Source organism: Cheilinus undulatus, linkage group 4, assembly GCF_018320785.1.
Source record: "Cheilinus undulatus linkage group 4, ASM1832078v1, whole genome shotgun sequence".
Lineage (NCBI taxonomy): Eukaryota > Metazoa > Chordata > Actinopteri > Labriformes > Labridae > Cheilinus > Cheilinus undulatus.
In genome coordinates this window covers 23,972,813-23,980,694 of record NC_054868.1, presented here as the reverse complement: position 1 = coordinate 23,980,694, position 7,882 = coordinate 23,972,813, and positions in this window count along the sequence as shown.

Below are 7,882 nucleotides of genomic sequence, written 5' to 3'. Positions count from 1 at the left end.
TACAGTTTTTCTCAGTCGCTTTGGTACATTTCTCAGATCAGCATTGAAATTCTCAAAACTACTTGTTCAATCTTCACATCATTGTGTCACTTGTGCACATCATAAAAGCAGTTTCTCATTTCTTTGATCAAGTTGCAAATACTTTGGTACATCCATGCAAATGACTATGTACAATTCTCTGCTGTTTCCTACATTATGAATTGCTTATGTCATGTTGATCAAAATGTACTATAATGGGTCTCTGTGAAATAGTCTCACCCCCCACAACATTTAGGCATTAGTTCATCGTATAAGTCTTTACATGCAAAATGGTTGAACAAGTTCTCATAATATGTCAAACATGTTTCTATACATTTCCATTAGACTTTTTTCTAAATCTGTCCTGAATTGGTTAATTGTTCCTAAGTGAATCTTGACTTTCTCTAATGAAGGGAAATGTGTGAAGCAAAGGCTGGATAAGACACAAAGATTTTTTCCACGCTGCATTGCAAGCAAAGATATTCATTGGGATGTGGATGAGAATTTGTGGCCCAACTGACAGGAGCATCAGGTGCAGGAAGACTGCACTGTAATTCCTACAGCACTGCATGTACAGTTTTCCCTAAGGAGACTGTCCTATGTTCACATTTCTACTATAGATTTTTTATTTTTTCTTTGTGCTATGAAGTACTGTCTTTTCCTTTCCGCGTCGCAATGACATTGTCTGTCAACAAATTACAGTACAAACAGTAAAAGCATAAATGTGATTCAAATAGTTTTAGAATGACTTCACTTGTCAGCCATTATTAGTAAATATTTAAAAAACAATGTGTTTAAACTGGCAAAAATGGCCAGATAAAGTGGTGAAAAGGGGTAATAAGCATCCAAGTGGGTTGTGGAGTGGCACAAAGGGACAAAAACTTGCAGGAAAAGTGGTGAAAATAGGTGAAAAGAGTGGTGAAAAAAGGAATTAAAAGTGGCAAAAATGTGTTAAAAGTGGCACAAAGTGTTGCAGAAATGGCAGAATGAAGCAGTGAAGTAGTGAAAAGTGTGAAACATGAGTTCATTTTGGTGCTAAATCATAATTGTTGAGGGCCTATTCTCTGGGATTCTGTGGGCAGGCCTGTCTCCTTGTGGTCTACGGCATTATAGGTCAGGATAGATCTCACCGGTAATGCCTAAAAAATGTCCTGTGATTTGAAAGAAAATACCAATATGAATGAAATAAAATGTTAATCAGAACAAAATATTGATTTAATTTTTCTGTATTTGGAAGTCCAGCCCCCAGAGACTCTGTCAAGACTAAATCTGGCCCTTGTGTACTTGATGACCGCTGCACTAAGGTGTAACTTACAATTTACAATAACTGTCATCAAAACTTTAGCCACAGTTTACATCAGAACATCCGTCCAAAGTGCACTGTTATATTGACAACATGACTAAGCAATTTGACTGTCTTATTCGTACACAATGACACAAGGGCTTGTCATTCTGATGGCACTGACATGTTCATTGACAGATATTTACTTTTGGATTTTGAGCAAGAGACTGACTTTTGCAGGTAATCTATGGTGTTTTGCTATTTGTATGAATTGTTCTGAGAAATACACTTACTGTTTTGCAAATGTCGAGGGATGATTTGAGAAATGTAACAAAGCAACTGAGGAAAAACTATAATATCAGCCTACAGCTCTTATCAACACAATAAATGCTGTAGTGAATATCAGAGCTGCTCAAGCTTAAGTGATATTATCCCCTTAATGCCTATCGTATCATATTTGATACACACTATGAGACCTCTATCTGAATTACTTAACATTTTAAATACAATCTGATAAATGATTAAAAATGCCCTCCAGTGGATTATCAGTTTCTTATTTGCCCAATGTATCAAATGTGATACAAAAAAAAAAACAACGAAATTTTATGGCAATTTTTCTTTTTTGGATTTCGGTAGAAGGTTAAATAAACATGCCAGTTTCAAAAAATTAGAATTTTCTGGCTATTATTTGAGTTATCAGGGATCAAATGGTTATTACCAATGATATTATAATTAGTTGCTAATATTAATACATAAATGAAGTCTATTATCATACGTGGTCATTTCTAGTGTGTTTGATCCCACACACCCCTGCACAGGAGGCTGTGTCCCAGGTCTCCATCCAAAGGGTCTGGTTAACAAGAATCTACTGGGGAGTCCAGACAGAATTGCTATTAACAGTTTAACCTGGAGGCAAGAGTATTTGGCCCAGCTCCTGTCTACATCCAAATGCCTGTCCTGCTTCCTACATCCCTGAGAGATCTGGAAAAAAAATCCTAAGGACCTGTTATAATTTGTTTAGACCAGAGCAACCTATTAGAACCATGAGTCAATATCAAGCACACCACCTGAGACCACATCACACTGAGGTGTGAGGAATAAAAAGTCTTGATTCTGTACTTTAAATGCAGGTTAATTACTTTAATTGCAAATCAGCATGAGCATAGCATGCAAATCATAATCACTGAGTAAATGCTGATTGGTTACAAGCAAAATAAAGGAATGCTGGTTCAAAATCATAAATTGTAAAATCACAATAACACTGGTTAAAGTTCAGAGGCCCCTTCTTCAGGAACTCGACGGTGAAAAGTCCCAAAAAAGCCTCTTCTACCTCTGCAGCATGCAGAGGGAGAAGGGAACGACTGGCTCTGCTCGAGGCTCCTGCCCAGTGAAGGGACATGTCACAGTAACCAAATGTCACTAAATGCTGAGCTAATAGTGAATTAATGTTGGCTCTCTGTCCAGACTTGCCCTCTTTGTTAACTTTTTGGAGATAACTTCTGCTATAAATTGGCACTGCATAAATTAATATTGATTGAAAAGATAAAAGTATGGCTTCCTAAAAGATTCAGAGATGACTCCTTTTTTTGACCACTGATGTCTGCAGGCAGATTCAAAGACTGATTAGACTCGAGGGGCTTGAAAACAAGCCTTTGAAGATCAAAACGTAGAAACCACCCACAGCTCATTTTGCATGATATTGTGGCCTGAACACCCCGACTTTGCCCTCTGTCCGAAAGGGCAAATAAATTAGAAAAGTAAAAGTCTGTTTCCAACATGAGCTCACCTTTAAAAACATGTTGGATTCATCATTCAGTTTAATTCCACAAAGTTAGGCTTTGATGCAACTTATTTTTGTAGTTTTGCCATTGATCATTGGTTAACATATTGTTTATCTGGCTCTTATAGTTTTGATAAATGGCCAAACCTATTAAAATAACTTGCCATGATGGCTTATTCTAAATCAGACTGTAAAGAAGAAAAAAAGCAGTGACAGATTTTCTGCTGGTTTTAACAGCAGCTTGTAGTAGCAGAACAAGTCTGTGGCTGCCTGAAGGCTGAGTCTGTGTTTGTTTTCTTTTCGCCCAGTCATATATGCTCTTTAACTCTCTGTTCTGCTCCAGGCATCGTCTGCACACACATCTCAATGCTGACTGCAGCAACTCAGACTCTATCTTCTCTGTGAGGCATAGTAAAGCACAATCAGAGTCATTACAACCCTGGTTCCAAAAAAGTTGGGACACTGTGTAAAATGTAAATAAAAACAAAACGCAATAAATTACACATCTAATAAACACACATTTTATGGGTTATAGAACATAAACAACATATCAGATAGTGAAACAGACATTTTCACATTTTGTAAAAAAAATACTCATTCATTTTGAATTTCGTTGCAGCAACACGTTGCAGGCTGGAAGTAAATGGTACTGATGGAAAACAGCTTTAGGAGCATTTTTCAGCAAACTAGGTTAATTGGCAACATGTCAGCAGCATGACTGATTATAAAGGGACCATTTTAGAGAGGCAGAGTCTCTCAGAAAATGGGCAGAGGATCTGCTAAAAAACCAATGTTCCTCAACATAAAATTACAAAGACTTTGAATATCTCACCATGTACGATACATAATATCATCAAATGATTCAGAAATCTGGAGACACCTCCAAGTACAAGGGACAAGGCCAACAGTCAGGACTGGATGCTAGTGATCTTTGGGCCCTCAAGCAGCTCTGCATTTAAAGCAGGCATGAAACTGGTCTGGAAATCACTGCATGAGCTCTTTAAGAAACCATTGTACATCAGCACAGTTGGCCATGCCATCCACAAATTTAAGTTAAAGCTGTATCATGCAAAGAAGAAGCCATATATAAACACGATGCAGAAACATAGCTGTCTTCTCTGGGCCAAAGCTCATTTCAAATGAACTGAGGCAAAACAAAAAAACACTGTGGTCAGATGAATCAAAATTTGATTTTTTTTTTTTTTTTTAAACATACCTACTTTTTTGAGTGTTGCTGCCATCAACATCATGAAATAGACAAATGTCTTAGTTTCAATATCTGATACGTTGTTTATGTTCTGTGGTAAATAAAATATGGGTTTAGGAGATATGAAAATCCTTGCATTCTGTTTCTATTAAGACTTTCTCTGCACCCTATCTTTTTTGGAACTGGGGTTGTATTTTAACCCTCGTTCATTTTTCAAATGAGCAGCAATGTTCCTTGCATAATATAACTGTCTTCTAAGCTTCACACCATGGTCTGTCCTCTATTAATAATTACTGCAATCTTCTACTACATAAATGGAAAAGTGAGCAATCTGTGGTCCAAAAGTTTTAAAATTCTCTTAAATCATGCTCATGTTTCAGGGAGAATAATAATTTCTGAACCTTTTTTTTTATTTTTTTTTTATCAGAGAGTATCTATAACAAGAACTGAACAGTCACATCACTCAGCACATTACAGTTAAAAAAGAAGCCCTTTGTCTTTAGCTCTTCTTATTTCTTTTCACAATTGAGGAAACACTAATCAGTTGTTCAATTATTTAGTCCTACTCATCATCTTTTTAAATATTTATGAAAAAATGCTGCACAAGTTCTCACAGAGTTGTTTGCACACTTGCCAAAGATTCTTCAGCTGTTTTAAAAGTTTTGTCTCTCAGCCATTGTAAAAATAATAATGAACTTCCCTTACACATTTTAGTTAATGAGCAGAGCAAAAAGTAAATAACATGAATGTCAATGAAGAATCAGTATAACTTAACATATGTTAATGATACACTTTTTTCTCCCATTTCAGTCTTGTATGCCCTGAAATAACAGAGTCACAGTGCTGAGTGGTTTTGGCTCTAGAAGCCTGAAATAATTTTCTTTGAATCTGGGTTGAACTTCTGCTGTCACATCCCAGCTGGCATTTCTCCGATGCATATCTAACTTTAAATCCCATCCTTTCCTCTATTGAGCTCATATTCCTGTCTAACTCATTTTCCCTTTCTTTAAGAAACAAGTTTCAAAGCCTTGCTCCTTCACCCTACAATTTTGCCAGAAAAAGCAAGAGTTTTCATAAAATCATATCAAAAGAAATGCCCTCTTCCTCCCTTCATAAGGCCTCAGATTTCCCAACTAAATAGAGCTGGCTTATTGGCACTCTCACTAATGCTGCAACACCAGGAAGCCGTGCAACATTGATCCTTTCCACTGCAAATGCCAGACTATGGCAGCTACTCAAACCGGGAGGGAAAGGAGAGCCAAAAAAGTAGTTAAGAAACTCTATCAACGTTTCTTCTGCCATTCTAGTTAAGCAAGTTCAACAGGGTCATAGAGGAAACTATTTTAAATCTGTGTGGGGAGAAAAAAAGGCCTTGAGATGAGGGCAGACTGGTGGAGGAGATTGCCAGCATCAAGGACAATTGGGAGGCTGGAGAGAGCAGAAAGGAAGGAGTAAATTTGAAAAGATCTTTGAAACATGGTAATGATGATAATTAAAGTCATTATCAGTGGTCCCTTTGCTCTAAAATACCTGCAGGCACTCGATAGGGTTGAGTCGACCAGACAACACATCATTTTAACTGGGAAAAAGTCACACTGCAAAATAGACCAAGGATAGGATGTTACATAGATCTCCTTGGTTATTCAAGTAAAAAAGAATGAAGCTAAGAAGAAACAATGCAAAACAAAACAAATAAAAAGCACTTTGACATGCTGTCCATGTGGAAAAAAAAACGAGATATAAATGTGTGCTGGAAAGTTTTTTCTTCTGAATTTTGTCACATCTTACATCACCACATTCTATCCATTTAATAATGTCTGCTGGTCCAGTCTTGGACTCCACTAATGTATTTGTACAGCCAATATTAACAGCTGATAAAGGAAGATTTTTAGAGGCAAAACACCAGTTGAAAAAAATCATCAGAATTTTCATATCTGCTGATACCAATAATTCACTTTTTGGATAATATCTGCCAATGCTGCGATTATGCTCTTAAGATCCTGCATCCCTAAAAACAGCTGCACATGTTCATATTGGACCTAATTAACATTATATTGTGCATAAAAACACTGAGGAAAAATGTGGGCACAAATGGGTCAAATGTAACCTTGCAAAGCAGATGGACAGGCCAGATTCATAACTGTCATTAGGCAGATCCATCTTGCAAAGCTCCAATCTGAAACGATTGTGCCTGGTCTAAAAACAGACCTGACCAATCAGCATAAAGTATGAGAAAGAGGCGGTAGCTACAGGTGGGATTTTGTTGTACAGCAAGCTGATAGCAATGGCTGCCGCCAGCGTAGCATTTAGCTCAGATGTTGCTATAGTGTAGTGCAACTCTTATCAGGACTGGACAGCATTTCTTTATTACAAGGCAAACAAAACACTGAAAGCTCTATGGTGGTCAAGATGATTATGTTTTTTCTCCTGATCAGCTTCAGCATGAGTTCACGGTGGTTACAGGTGGGGTTTTTGGATGTTCTCTAAGTCCATGTATACAACTGTTGCGGTTTGAGTACTCCCGACCAGCTGAGTTTCAGTCACCATGTGGCTCCACTAATAGTTAGCACCAATAGCAGCTACAGTGCCATTGAGCTGTTCATGCCCACTACGTCTATGCTCTGTTGCTCTGACTGGTCAGCAATAAACGAGAAAGACAGATTGTTTGTCCAATCACCCTCCAAGGCTTTTCAAAGGTTCTGCCCTTTTTGAACACTTTCAATGACCGTTTACAAAGATGGATGTGAGGCATATCCCATGCAATCCATATGTGGAATAGTATTTGGCATTTCAGGTTGCAGTGGAGAATAAACGGCATGGACTTTAGATCAAAAGAAAAACCAACAAGGTGTTTTCATATAATAAGTACAGTTACATTCAAAAATTCAAGGCTGTTATGTAAAAATGTGGAGCAATATTTCAGTTCCTTTTACTGATGCAATCTTAAACACAACATTACAACCACTCTGCTGCATCCCAGCTGAAACTGTGAACAGAATTCTCATATTTTGATCTGTAAAATGTGAAACCAGTGATGACTGCCTCCATATTCTCTCCTACACTTTCTTCATGCTTGCTATCTCACCATTTTACTACCCCGCTCCTATCTGTCCCTCCTTCCTTCATCACAAGCCTGTGCTTTCACCAGCCCCTCCCTGTTTGCAGGCACGCGTTCAGACCCCAACACAAACCCTTTGCTCTCTTTCTGCTCCCCTTGTGGGAAACAGGAAGTGACTCAGACTTTTGGGTCTAAGGACGGATCTCAGTCACAGAGATGGACTGAGAGTGTAAGAGAAAAGACCCCCTACTGTACACAGCTTAATGCAGACTATTCTACATCAGATCTGCTTGTAGTGAACTTTGTGTCTGACTATTCATTTTTAAGGACTGAGTGATACAGCAGGCGGACTGTTGCAACTTCAAAGCGTTATCAGTGGATGTTTAAAGAAATATTTCACAGCTTTCAACTTCTTCAAAGTTGCTGCAGTCGGATTCAGATCGCTCTAATCTCCACTGAGCTGTCAGTCCTGGTGTTTTCATCCTGGGCTTGATCTTGGCTGCTTTAACAAACGTCTGATCACATTTTCTAACTTCA